The sequence below is a fragment of the Elephas maximus genome, chromosome 5 (assembly GCF_024166365.1).
Source record: "Elephas maximus indicus isolate mEleMax1 chromosome 5, mEleMax1 primary haplotype, whole genome shotgun sequence".
In the NCBI taxonomy this organism is placed as follows: Eukaryota; Metazoa; Chordata; class Mammalia; order Proboscidea; family Elephantidae; genus Elephas; species Elephas maximus.
Genome location: NC_064823.1, coordinates 83,429,210 through 83,442,843, shown reverse-complemented (window position 1 = coordinate 83,442,843; position 13,634 = coordinate 83,429,210). Strand labels below are relative to the sequence as shown.

The window sequence follows — 13,634 nt, the reverse complement described above, 5'->3', positions numbered from 1 at the left end:
CTTACAGTTTTGTTTTAAGGCTCCTTGGGAACAAACCACAGAGATGAGCTGTTTGTGTTAAGGCTTCTTTGGAAACAAGCTAACAAAATCTGATTGGTGCTTGGTGATATGAAATGCTTCACTGATTAGTTACCACTTAATGACCATAAGAATTCACAGAGTGGTCACAGGACATTTTCCTCTGGAAACGTAGAAGTTACGTAAGAGCCCTTGGCTTTGTTGCAAGGAAAAACCACATTCTCTTAGATATCAAATAACAGACAGAAATGCCCTAACCAGTTTAGCTTTCTGGTTCTACAAGTTTTCTACACAGAATGAATTTCAAGCCTGTACCCCATTTCAGCTTGTCTTACTCAAATCAGATACCTCATAATAATTCTTAGGGTCCCCATATCAAAGTGAAGAGGGCTTGAAGCTCTTACTGATTAAGATCAAAGACTTCAGTATGGATTATACCTCAACAGAAAGAAAATAAAAATCCTCACAACTGGACCAAGAAGCAACATCATGATAAACGGAGAAAAGATTGAAATTGTCAAGGATTTCATTTTACTGGTATCCAAAATCAACACCCATGGAAACAGCCATCAAAAAATCAAAAGACACATTGCACTGGGCAAATCTGCAAAAGATCTTTTTAAAGTGTTAAAAAGCAAAGATGTCATTTCAAGGACTAAGGTGCACCTGACCCAGGCCATGGTGTTTTCAATTGCCTCATATGCATGTGAAAGCTGGACAATGAATAAGGAAGACTGAAGAATTGATGTATTTGCATTATGGTGATGGCTAAGAATATTAAATATTCCGTGGGCTGCCAAAAAAACAAACAGTTCTGTCTTGGAAGAATTACAACCAGAATGCTTCTTAGAAGTGAGAATGGTGAAACTTTGCCTCACATACTCCGAACATGTTATCATGAGGGATCAGTTCCTGCAGAAGGACATCATGCTTGTTAAATAGAGGGTCAGTGAAGAAGAGGAAGACCCTAAAGGAGATGGATTGATGCAGTGGCCCAACAATGGGTTCAAGTCTAACAGCAATTATGAGGGATGGCACAGGACTGGGCAGTGTTTCATTCTGTTGTACGTAGGGTTGCTATGAGTCAGAACCAACTTGATGGCACCTAACAACAACAACATGATGTGTTTGCTCCAAAACGAAGTTAAGGTGGCCCAAAGACAGTACAAATGAGATATATCTAAGAAAGGAAAGGGAAGGGCTAGAAGTAAAATGGAGCCAAAGATAAGGCTACTACTAAAAATAGTCATATTATTAAATCTTCACAGATCTATTAGCTTTGTATATACTGGTGCTGGCTATATGTTTGGTGAGTTTATTTGAGTCCAAACTATACTAGGTGTGGTTGGGTCACTAATTTCATCCTGAGTCCTTTTTAGCAGGAAAAAAAGAAAAGACTAAATTCCCAAATGAGTGTGTCCCCAGGTGGTGCAAGCAGTTAACACATGGGGCTGCTAACAAAGTTTAGTAGTTGGAGTCTACTCAGAGGTGCCACTGAAGAAAGGCCTGACAATCTACTTCAGAAAAACAGCCATTGAAAACTCTCTGGTGCACAGTTCTGCTCTGGCACATTTGGGGTCGCCATGAATTGAATCTACTAGATGGCAACTGGTTTTACCCAATTAAGTATTTTTGAGATTAAAAATAAGCTGAGAAGCTGGACTATATGAAGAACTCAGGATCAGGATTGGAGGAAAACTTATTCACAACCTATAATATGCAGATGACACAACCTTGCTTGCTGAAGGTGAAGAGGACTTGAAGCACTTACTGATGAAGATCAAAGACCACAGCCTTCAGTATGGATTACACCTCAACATAAAGAAAACAAAAATCCTCACAACTGCATCAATAGGCAACATCATGATAAAGGGAGAAAATATTAAAGTTGTCAAGGATTTCATTTTACTTCGCTCCAAAATTAACATCCATGGAAGCAGCAATCAAGAAATCAAAAGATGCATTGCATTGGGCAAATTTCCTGCAGATGACCTCTTTCAAGTATTAAATAGCAAAGATGCCACTTTAAGGACTAAGGTATGCCTGGCCTAAGCCATGGTGTTTTCGGTCACCTTATATGCATGCAAAAGCTGGGCAATGAATAAGGGAGTCTGAAGAAGAACTGATGCCTTTGAATTATGGTGTAGGCAAAGAATATTGAACATACCATGGACTGCCAAAAGAATGAAGAAATCTGCCTTGGAGAAGTACAGCCAGAATTCTCCTTAGAAGCAAGGATTGTGAGACTACATCTCACATACTTTGGACATGTTATCAGGCGGGATCCATCCCTAGAGAAGGACATCATGCTTGGTAAAGTAGTTGTTGTTGTTAGGTGCCAGTCCAGTCGATTCCAACTCATAGCAACCCTATGTACAATAGAATGAAACACTGCCCAGTCTTGCACCATCCTCAAAATCATTGCTATGTTTGAGCCCATTGTTGAAGCCACTGTGTCAATACATCTCATTGAGGGTTTTCCTCTTTTTTGCTGACCCTCTACTTTACCAAGCATGCTCATATACTACCTCCTCAATTTTTTCTTTAGTTCTTTCAGCTCGAGAAATGCCAAGTGTGTTCTTCCCTTTTGGTTTTTTTGGTTTTCTATCCCCAGGACTTTGCACATTTCAGTATAATACTTTACTTTGTCTTTTTGAGCCTCTCTTTGAAATCTTCTGTTCAGCTCCTTTACTTCATCATTTCTTTCTTTCACTTTAGTTACTCTATGTTTCAGAGTCTGTTCTGAAATGTGGCTTTTTTTTTTTTTTCCTCCTTTCCTATCTTTTTAATGACCTCTTGCTGCCTTTGTGGATGATATCCTTGATGCCATTCCACAACTCATCTTCTGTCATTAGTGTTTAATGCATGAAATCTATTCTTGAGATGGTTTCTAAATACTGGTGGGATATACTCAAGGCCAGAGAAAAAGAGGAAGACCCTCAATGAGATGGATTGACACAGTGGCTGCAATAATGGACTCAAGCATAACAAAGATCATGAGGATAGGGCAGGACCTGGAGTGTTGCATTCTGTTGAATAGGGTCATCATTATGAGTCAGAACTGACTTGACAGCACCTAACAACAGTAACACCAAGAGTAAAAATAAACACATGCTTGGAATAAATAAAACATTTTCTGATATTAAACTGGAAAGTAATTTATCCTGAGGATCCTTATAAGCAGGAAATTGTAACAGACTGAGTAATTTTTTTAACATGCTTTTAAGTTAACAAAATGTTCACATTTTATAGGGCTATTTCTTTTATCCTTTAAATATAGATTAAAGCTTCTACTGGCATGCATTTCTCTTACTTTACTAGACATTTCTTCTCATTCTCTTTTTCTGAGTTTCTTCTTCTTCTCAGCTTTGAAACCAGTGGTCCTGAAGCCTGGCTGCCCACTTTACTCATCTGAGGGCTTTTAAAAATAGAACTGTCTCAACCCAATCCAGACTAATTAAATGAGAATCTTTAGGAGTTGGACCTGAGCATCAGTATTTTTAAGAAAGCTCCATAGAAGATTGCAATCAGTCAGGGTTGAGAATGACTTCTCAAAACGTTGGAATGATCCCTGGCTTAACTTTTTTTTTCCATATCCTAGGCCATCCCTTCTGACCCTGTAGCTTTAAATACCACCTGCACCTCCCCTATGCACTAGACCCATATAACCCACTGTCTACTTGACATCTCCATTTGGGTTGACAGTAGCCATTGAAAACTTACCATGTCTAAAACTTCACTCTCCATAGGCTTCCCACCTTGGTAAGTGACATCACCAGTTCACGCAGTTGCTCAGGTCATCCTTGACTTCTCTCTTTCTCTTACCCCCTGTCTGATCCATTAACAATTTGTGTAACATATACCCATGATCTCATCACCTCCACCAATAAAATCCTAAGTCCAGGTAATCATTATCTCTCACTTGGAAAACCATAATATTTACTAACTCATTTCTTTGCATACATCCTTGTCCCCTCTCCCATACACAGTCTGTTTTCTACTCACTAGCTGTCAATCTTCCATGGAATCCTATAATACCTAGAATAAAATCCAAACTCCTTACCATGATGTGCAAGACCTTACATGATCTGACCCTGGGCTATGTCTCCTAACTCATTTCCCAACACTCTCCTTCTATCACTGCATTCCAGCCACACCTGCCTCCCACTTTCCTGGACATATTATACATACTCACGTGTCAGACTCATGTCTCAGTACCTTTGCCCCTGGTTTTCCTTCTGCCTGGAATACTCCTTTCCAAGTTATTTACATGATTTTTTCCCCCTCAATTCCTTTAAGTTGCTGCTCAAATGTCAACTTCTCAGGCTATCCTTATCAAAATAGCACCCTTGCCATCATCACTTTCTATCCACTTCTCTATTTTTCTTCATAACATTTATTGCTATGTAAAATTGTATTATATATGCACTTTCTCATTTGTATATTGTCTATATCGAATAAATGAATTGGTAATTTCAATTCACTAATTTTTGGCTAAATCCAGGGGCAGGTTTTTAAAATATCTAGAGAAACTTCCGGTCTGGATATAGTCAATTTTCCCTAATACTCTTTCAAAGGAACTTTTGATAGATGTCCAAAAGCAATGAGCTTGAAATGACGCTTACCTAATTACAAGTGAAACCATATTCCTTAGCTGACACCCACCTAGGAGCCCAAGGTGTTTGGTAGATAATTCAAGAACTTTTGTTACTATTATTAGCTGCTGTTGAGTGAGTCCAACTCCTGGAGACCCCATGTACCACTGGAAGTACCAGTGTAATCCATAGGGTTTTCTTTGGTCGATTTTTGGAACTAGATTGCCAGGTCTTTCTTCTAGTCTGTTTTAATCTGGAAGCTCCACTGAAACCTGTTCAGAATCATAGCAGCATGCAAGCCTCTACTAACAGATGAATGGTGGCTGCACATGAAATTGAACCTGGGTTTCCTACATGGAAGGGGAAATACTACCACTAAACCACCTTTGCATCTTAATTGAAGGATAGGATTGATTTAAAAAAAATCAAACCAATTGGTCTTGACCAGATGCAAAAGCATTAAAGCCTGGTCCATTTTAAGCATGAAAAGAAGACTTAAATCTGAGTGTTCTGATGTAATCTAGAAAAATAGCTGAAATTGAAATTAAAAATCTGCAGTAAATGGAATTCAGAAATCAGGTAAGTGCAATATTATTCCAAGAGCTGGGAAATGAGCCCCTTGATCATTTTTACAAAAGTGATAAGAAAGTCAAAGCTAAAACCACCCTTTTTGTAGTAAAGGCACATGTACGTCCTGTCAGTAGATGCCCTCTCACCGGAACTACCAGATGAGGTCTAAAGGCAGAATTTATCCCTAAAGAAAAGAAATACCATCAAAATCTCTTCCTAAAAGAGTCAAGGAGATAATCCTAGATGCTGTTCTGCTGAAAGAAGTGAAAAAACAGTGTTTGCCAACTCTGGGTTTATAACTGTGGATTCTAACAGCTCTGCCCAACATGAAGGCCATTTAGTGAAATAAATGGTTAGGATGCAATTGTTCTCAGTTGTCATCCAGTGGGCTCCGACTCATGGCAACCTTCTGTATAACAAATGAAACATTGCCCAGTTCTGTACCATCCTCACAGTTGTTGGTGTGTTTGAGTCCATTGTTGCAGCTATTGTGTCAGTCTATCTCATGGAGGGTTTCCCTCATTTTCTCTGACTCTCTATTTTACCAGACATGATGTCTTTTTCTAGTGATTGGTCTTTTCTGATGACACATCCAAAGTACACAAGAGGAAGTTTTGCCATCCTTGCTTCTAAGGAGCATTTCGGTTGTACTTCCTCCAAAGCTGATTTGTTCATTCTTTTGGCAGTCAGTATTCTTTGCGAACACTACAATTCAAATGCGTCAATTCTTCTTCAATCTTCCTTTTTCTTTATCCAGCTTTTGCATGCATATGATGCAATTGAAAAGACCATAGCTTGGGTCAGGCACACTTTAGTCATCTTTCCTTCAAGGGATTCTTTTGTAACAGATTTACTCAATGCAATACTTCATTTGATTTTTTGGCTGCTGCTTCCATGGGCACTGATTGTTGATCCAAATAGAGCGAAGTCCTTGACAACTTCATTTTTTTTTTCCATTTATCATGATGTCATTTATCAGACCAGTTGTGAGGATTTTTGTGTTCTTTATGCCTTTCATTTAAGACACTAGGGCCAGATTACATGAGTTTGAAATCTGGTTCTTGCAGTGAATGTTTGTATGATCTTGGACAAATTACTTCTTTTTGCCTCCATTTTCCCATTTGTAGATAATAATCGTTTCAATATCACAGGGTTTTGTAAAAATTGCATGAGTTAATATGTGTAAATCACTGGGACAGTGCTAAACGTTTAATAAGTTCTGTTAATCAGTGTTTCTCTGTGCTCATTCCGCTTCACAAAGAATTTCTCTTTCAAAAGTGTGGTTTTGCTTGAAGATACAATCATAGCTCGCTATTGTGAAGAGAAAGAAATTAATGTTCAAATCTGGAATTTTTAGGTTTCTGGAGGCATTTGTCCAAAAAGAGAACTCAGGCTTCTTTTCTTCATTGGGTTTTGTTCTCCTGGTGAGTATGAAGTTTTCCTTCCTGCCATGTCTTTTTAGTGATTCTCCTTTAAACTAGACTATGGCATGAGTTAATGTATCCAAAGAAAATGACAAAACAAAACCCTACGTTTGGGGTTCTAGCTCAGATTGGACTTACCATTTTGCTTTGCCTGCTGATGCAGGTAAAAATAAGAAGATATTTTAAGATGTACTTCATAGAAGTTTAGACTTGTTCTGTGTTACTACAGAGCACAGATATAGAATCATGGTAGAAGTTGCAAAAAGGTAGATTTTAGCTCTTATAAAGGAGAAGTTTCTAACAGTCAGAGGTACGTAATATACTCTCTTCATGTTTTTATGGAAAATGATCTATGAATGAGACAGGATAGAAAAAACATGGTCCAAGTGAAATAAATTTCAACTATATCAAGAACCTGCCTTCTCTAAGACCATTAACTGCTGCTATGCCATTCTCACCTAGAGTTGATGATTCTCTGTGTCAACACTGTAACTTATACCCCTTCTAACATGGCTCTTATGACAGTGGATTATAAGTATTATTTGTGCATCTGTTTTCCATATGAGACTGGGGAATTGTGTATCCCTATTGGGTTTTTATTGCCTAGCATAGCATAGCTCCCAGCATCACAGCAACACACAAGCCCCCACAGTACAACTAACAGACAGACACGTGTGTGTGTGTGTGTGTACTCAGAGACAAATTTTTCTCAAGGAAATGGCTCACATGTTTGTATAGGCCAGCAAGTCCCAAGTCTGTGGATCAGGCTCCAGGCTGCAAGTTTCTCCTGACTCACATAGCTGCAGTGGCTGATGCACCCAACTGGCAGGTGAGACAGCAGACCACTGGCTCGTAGGGTGCAGAGGCTGATGAATTCCAAGGTCAGTAGGTAAGCTGCTAGCTCAAGTTCCAAGAACCGGAAGTCAGATTATGACAAGCTAGATGCAGGATTCAAAGTGAGCAAAAAGGCTATTCCCTTTTATGCCTATTCCCAAGAAAGGTGGTCGAACCAAATGTGGAAATTATAGAACAATATCATTAATATCACATGCAAGCAAAATTTTGCTGAAGATCATTCAAAAACAGCTGCAGCAGTATATCGACAGTGAACTGCCAGAAATTCAGGCCAGTTTCAGAAGAGGACGTGGAACCAGGGATATCATTGCTAATGTCAGATGGATCCTGACTGAAAGCAGAGAATACCAGAAGGATGTTTACCTGTGTTTTATTGACTATGCAAAGGCATTCAACTGTGTGGATCATAACAAACTATGGATAGTACTCCAAAGAATGGGAATTCCAGAACACTTAATTGTGCTCATGAGGAATCTTTACATAGATCAAGAGGCAGTTGTTCGGACAGAACAAGGGGATACTGATTGGTTTAAAGTCAGGAAAGGTGTGCGTCAGGGTTATATTCTTTCACCATACCTATTTAAACTGTATGCTGAAAAAATAATCTGAGAAGCTGGACTATATGAAGAATAATGGGGCATCAGGATTGGAGGAAGACTCATTAAGGACCTGCATTATGCAGATGACACAACCTTGCTTGCTGAAAGTGAAGAGGACTTGAAGCATTTACTAATGAAGATCAAAGACCACAGCCTTCAGTATGGATTACACCTCAACATAAAGAAAACAAAAATCCTCACAACTGGACCAATGAGCAACATCATGATAAATGGAGAAAAACTGAAGTTGTCAAGGATTTCATTTTACTTGGACCGACAATCAACAGCCATGGAAGCAGCAGTCACGAAATCAAAAGATGCATTGCATTGGGCAAATCTGCTGCAAAGGACCTCTTCAAAGTGTTGAAGAGCAAAGATGTCACCCTGAAGATTAAGGTGCACCTGACCCAAGCCATGGTATTTTCAATTGCATCATATGCATGTGAAAGCTGGACAATGAATAAGGAAGACCGAAGAAGAGTTGACACCTTTGAATTGTGGTGTTGGCGAAGAATATTGAATATAGCAAGGACTGCCAAAAGAACAAACAAATCTGTCCTGGAAGAAACGCAGCCAGAAGGCTCCTTAGAGGCAAGGATGGCGAGACTGCGTCTTACATACTTTGGACATGTTGTCAGGAGGGATCAGTTCCTGGAGAAGGACATCATGCTTGGCAGAGTACAGGGTCAGCGGAGAAGAGAAAGACCCTCAACGAGGTGGATTGACACACTGGCTGCAAGAATGAGCTCAAGGATAACAACGATTGTAAAGATGGCGCAGGACCGGGCAGTGTTTCGTTCTGTTGTGCATAGGGTCGCTATGAGTCAGAACCAACTCGATGGCACCTAACAACAACAACATTGCCTAGCACAGTCCCGTAATTTTTTTTTTGAATGTTGAGTAAATGAAATTAGGGAATGACCTGGGTGTGTCCAACAAAAGTAAACTCATTTAGCTCAAGAAGACAAAGTAAAGTGTTATAATGAAATGTGCAAAGACCTGGAGATTCAAAATCAAAAGGGAAGACCACACCTGGCATTTCTCAAGCTGAAAAAACAGAAGAAAAATTTCAAGCCTCGAATTGCAATTTCAAAGAATTCTACAGCGAAAGTACCGAATGGAGCAGGAAGCATCAAAAGAAGATGTAAGGAATATACAGAGTCACTGTACCAAAAAGAATTGATCGACATTCACTCATTTTAGGAGGTAGCATATGATCAAGAACTGATGGTATTGAAGGAATAGGTCCAAGCTGCACTGAAAGCATTGGCGAAAAACAAGCGTTCAGGAATTGACAAAATACCGACTGAAATGTTTCAACAAATGGATGCAGTGCTGGAAGTCCTCACTCTTCTATGCCAAGAAATTTGGAAGACAGCTACCTGGCCAACTGACAGGAAGAGATCCATATTTGTACCCATTCTGAAAAAGGGTCATCAACAGAGTGTAGAAATTATCGACCAATATCATTAATATCACACACAAGTAAAATTTTGCTGAAGATCATTCAAAAGTGGCTTCGGCAGGACATCAACAGAGAACTGTCAGAAATTCAAGCTGCATTCAGAAAAGGACGTGGAACCAGGGATATCATTACTGATGTCAGATGGATTTTGGCTAAAAGCAGAGAATACCAGAAAGATGTTGACCTGTGTTTTATTGACTATACAAAGACATTTGACTGTGTGGATTATAACAAACTATGGATAATATTGCAAAGAATGGGAATTCTAGAACACTGAATTGTGCTCATGAGGAATCTGTACTTAGATGGAGAGGCAGTCGTTTGAATAGAACAAGGAGATACTGTGTGGTTTAAAGTCAGGAAAGGTGTGCATCAGGGTTGTATCATTTCACCATACTTATTCAATCTGTATGCCGAGCAAATAATCTGAGAAGCTGGACTATATGAAGAAGAACGGGGCATCAGGATTAGAGGAAGACTCATTAACAACCTTCAATATGCAGATGACAACCTTGCTTGCTGAAAGCAAAGAGGACTTGAAGCACTGATGAAGATCAAAGACCACAGCCTTCAGTATGGATTACACCTCAACATAAAGAAAACAAAAATCCTCACAACTGGACCAATAAGCAACATCATGATAAATGCAGAAAAGATTGAAACTGTAAAGGATTTCATTTTACTTGGGTCCACAATCAGCACCCATAGAAGCAGCAGTCAAAAAAATCAAACAACATATTGCATTGGGCAAATCTGCTACAAAAGACCTCTTTAAAGTGTTAAAAAGCAAAGATGTCACTTTAAGGATTGAGGTGTGCCTGACTCAAGCCATGGAGTTTTCAATTGCCTCATATGCATGTGAAAGCTGGGCGGAGAATAAGGAAGACTGAAGAAGAATTGATGCCTTTGAATTACAGGATTGGTGAAAAATATTGAATATACCTTGACTGCCAGAAGAACAAACAAATCTGTCTTCGAAGAAGTACAGCCAGAGTGCTCATTAGAAGCGATGAGAGAGAGACTTTGTCTCACATACTTTGGACAGGTTATCAGGAGAGACCAGTATTTGGAGAAGGACATCATGCTTGGTAGAGTAGAGGGTCAGCGAAAAAGAGGGTCAATGCGATGTATGGACACAATGGCTGCAACAATGGGCTCAAACAGAGCAACGATTGCGCGGATGGTGAAGGATCAGGCAGTGTTTTGTTCAGTTGTACATAGGGTCCCTATGAGTGAGAACTGACTCGACGGCACCTAACAACAACAGTGCATGTAAAATTCACGTTTACTGTATACTGTAGTCTATTAAGTGTGCAATAGCATTATGTCTAAAAAAATAATGTATATACCTTAATGAAAAAATACTTTATTGCTACAAAATGCTATCCATTATCTGAACTTCCAATGAGTTATAATCTTTTTGCTGGTGGAGAGTCTTGCCTCGATGTTGATGGCTGCTGACTGATCAGCTTAGTGGTTGCTGAAGGTTGGGATAATTGTGGCAATTTCTTAAAATGAGACAATGAAGTTTACCACATCGATTGGCTCTTCCTTTCACAGATGATTTCTCTGTAGCATGTGATGCTATTTGACAGCATTTTACCCACAGTAGAACTTCTTTCAAAACTGGAGTCAATTCTTTCAAACGCTGCCACTGCTTTATCAACTAAGCTTATGTAATATTCTAAATCCTTTGTTGTCATTTCAACAGTGTTCACAGCATCCTCACCAGGAGTAGATTCCATCTCAAGGACCCAATTTCTTTGCTCATCCACAAGAAGCAACTCCTCATCCATTGAATTTTTATCATGAGATTGCAGCAATTTAGTCACATCTTCAGGCTCCACTTCTAGTTATAGTTCTCTTGCCATTTCTACCACATCTGCAGTTACTTCTCCGTGAAGTCTTGAACCCCTCGAAGTCACCCATGATTGTTGTAATCAACATTTTCCAAACTCCTGTTAATGTTGATGTTTTGACCTCTTCTCGTGAATTACGAATGTTCTTAATGGCATCTAGAATGGTGAATCCTTTCCAGAAGCTTTTCAATTTACTTTGTCTAGATCCACCAGAGGAATCAATATCTATAGTAGCTATAAAAAAATAGCTTTATGAAATATATTTCTTAAATAATAAGATTTGAAAGTCAAAATTACTCTCCTTGGGCTGCAGAATGTCCATAGTGTTAGCAGGCATGAAAACAACAGTCATCTCCTTGTACACCTCAATCAGAGTTCTGAGTGACCAGGTGCATTGTCAATGAGCAGTAATATTTCGAAAGGAATCTTTTTTTCCGAGCAGTAGGTCTCAACAGTGGGCTTAAAATATTCAGTAAACCATGTTGTAAACTGATGTGCTGTCATCCAGGCTTTGTTATTCCATTTATAGTGTACTGGCAGAGTAGATTTAGCATAATCCTTAAGGGCCTAGGATTTTTGGAATAGTAAATGAGCATTGGCTTCAACTTAAAGTCACCAGCTCCATCAGCCCCTAATAAGAGAGTCAGCCTGTCCTTTGAAGTTTTGAAGCCAGGCATTGATTTCTCCTCTCTAGCTATGAAAGTCCTAGATAGCATCGTCTTTCAATATAAGGCTGTTTCATCTACTTTTAAAATTTGTTGTTTACTGTAACTACCTTCATCAATTATCTTAGCTACATCTTCTAGATAACTTGCTACAGCTTCTACATCAGCACTTGCTGTTTCACCTTGCACTTTTACGCAATGGAGACAGCTTCTTTCCTTAAACCTCATGAACCAACCTCTGCCAGCTTCACTTTTTTCTTCTGCAGCTTCCTTGCCTCTCTCAGCCTTCAGAGAATTGAAGAGAGTTAGGGCTTTGCTCTGGATTAGGCTTTGGCTTAAGGGAATGTTGTGGTTGGTTTGATCTTCTACCCAGATCGCTAAAACTTTCTCCATGTCAGCAATAAGCCTGTTTTGCATTCTTATCATTCACATGTTCACTGGATTAGCACTTTCAATTTCTTTCAATAACTTTTCCTTTGCATTCACAACCTGGCTAACTGTTTGGTGCAAGAGGCCTAGTTTGCAGCCTGTGTCAGCTTCTGACATGCCTTCCACACTAAGCTTGATCATTTCTAGCTTTTGATTTAAGTGAGAGATGTGACACTCTTCCTTTCACTTGAACACTTAGAGGCCATCGTAGGGTTATTAATTGGCCTAATTTCAATATTGTCATGTCTCAGGGAATAGGAAGGCCTGAAGAGAGGGAGAGAGATGGAAAAACAGCTGGTAAGTGGAGCAATCAGAACACACACAACATTTCTCGATGAAATTTGCCATCTTATATGGGTGTGGTTCGTGGCACCCCAAAACAAGTAACATCAAAAATCACTGATCACAGATCATCATTACAGATATCATAATAATGATAAAGTTTGAAATATTGCGAGAGTTACCAAAATGTGACACAGAGACGCGAAGCGAGCACATGCTGTTGGAAAAATGGTGCTGATAGACTTGCTCCGCACAGCGTTGCCGGGAGCCTTCAGTATGTAAAAAAAGCAGTATCTGCAAAGCTCCATAAGTGAAGCGCAATAATATGAGGCGGGCCTGTGTACTCCTGCCTATGCTTTAAGACCTAAAAAAAAAATTGCCTCCTTAAGAATCCTTCCTTGACACCTTCTCCAGGCAGAATTGATCTTTCATGTGTATTTATACAATACTTTGTTCATTTTTAGTGTGCCTATCTTGTTGTCCTTGGAAACCCTGGTGGAGTAGTGGTTAAAAGCTATGGCTGCAACCAAAAAGTTGGCAATTCAAATCCACCAGGAGTTCCTTGGAAACCCTACGGGACAGTTCTACTCTATCCTATAGGGTCACTATGAGTCAGAATCTACTCGATAGCAGCGGGTTTTGGTTTGATCTTGCTGTTCTCAGTCTTTGTGCATCTGTCTTATCAAATCAGTGAGTTCCTCAGGAATAGAGACCTCCTCTTTGTAACCTCTGTATCTATGTACTAACCAGTCAATAAGCAATTTTCAGATCCTGAATTTCTGGGCCCCTACTTCTGGCTCTCCTGTGATGGTCAGCACTTACCTTCAATTGACCTTATTTGATTTTTCTACTATTCAAATGAAGGACGTGATA

General features: G+C 39.4%; 1 protein-coding gene across 25 annotated transcripts in view; it reads left to right on the top strand.

Moving 5' to 3' along the window:
* MTHFD2L (methylenetetrahydrofolate dehydrogenase (NADP+ dependent) 2 like) overlaps positions 1-13,634 on the top strand; it is a 224,514-nt gene that overhangs the window by 71,661 nt on the left and 139,219 nt on the right. The window lies entirely within an intron of this gene.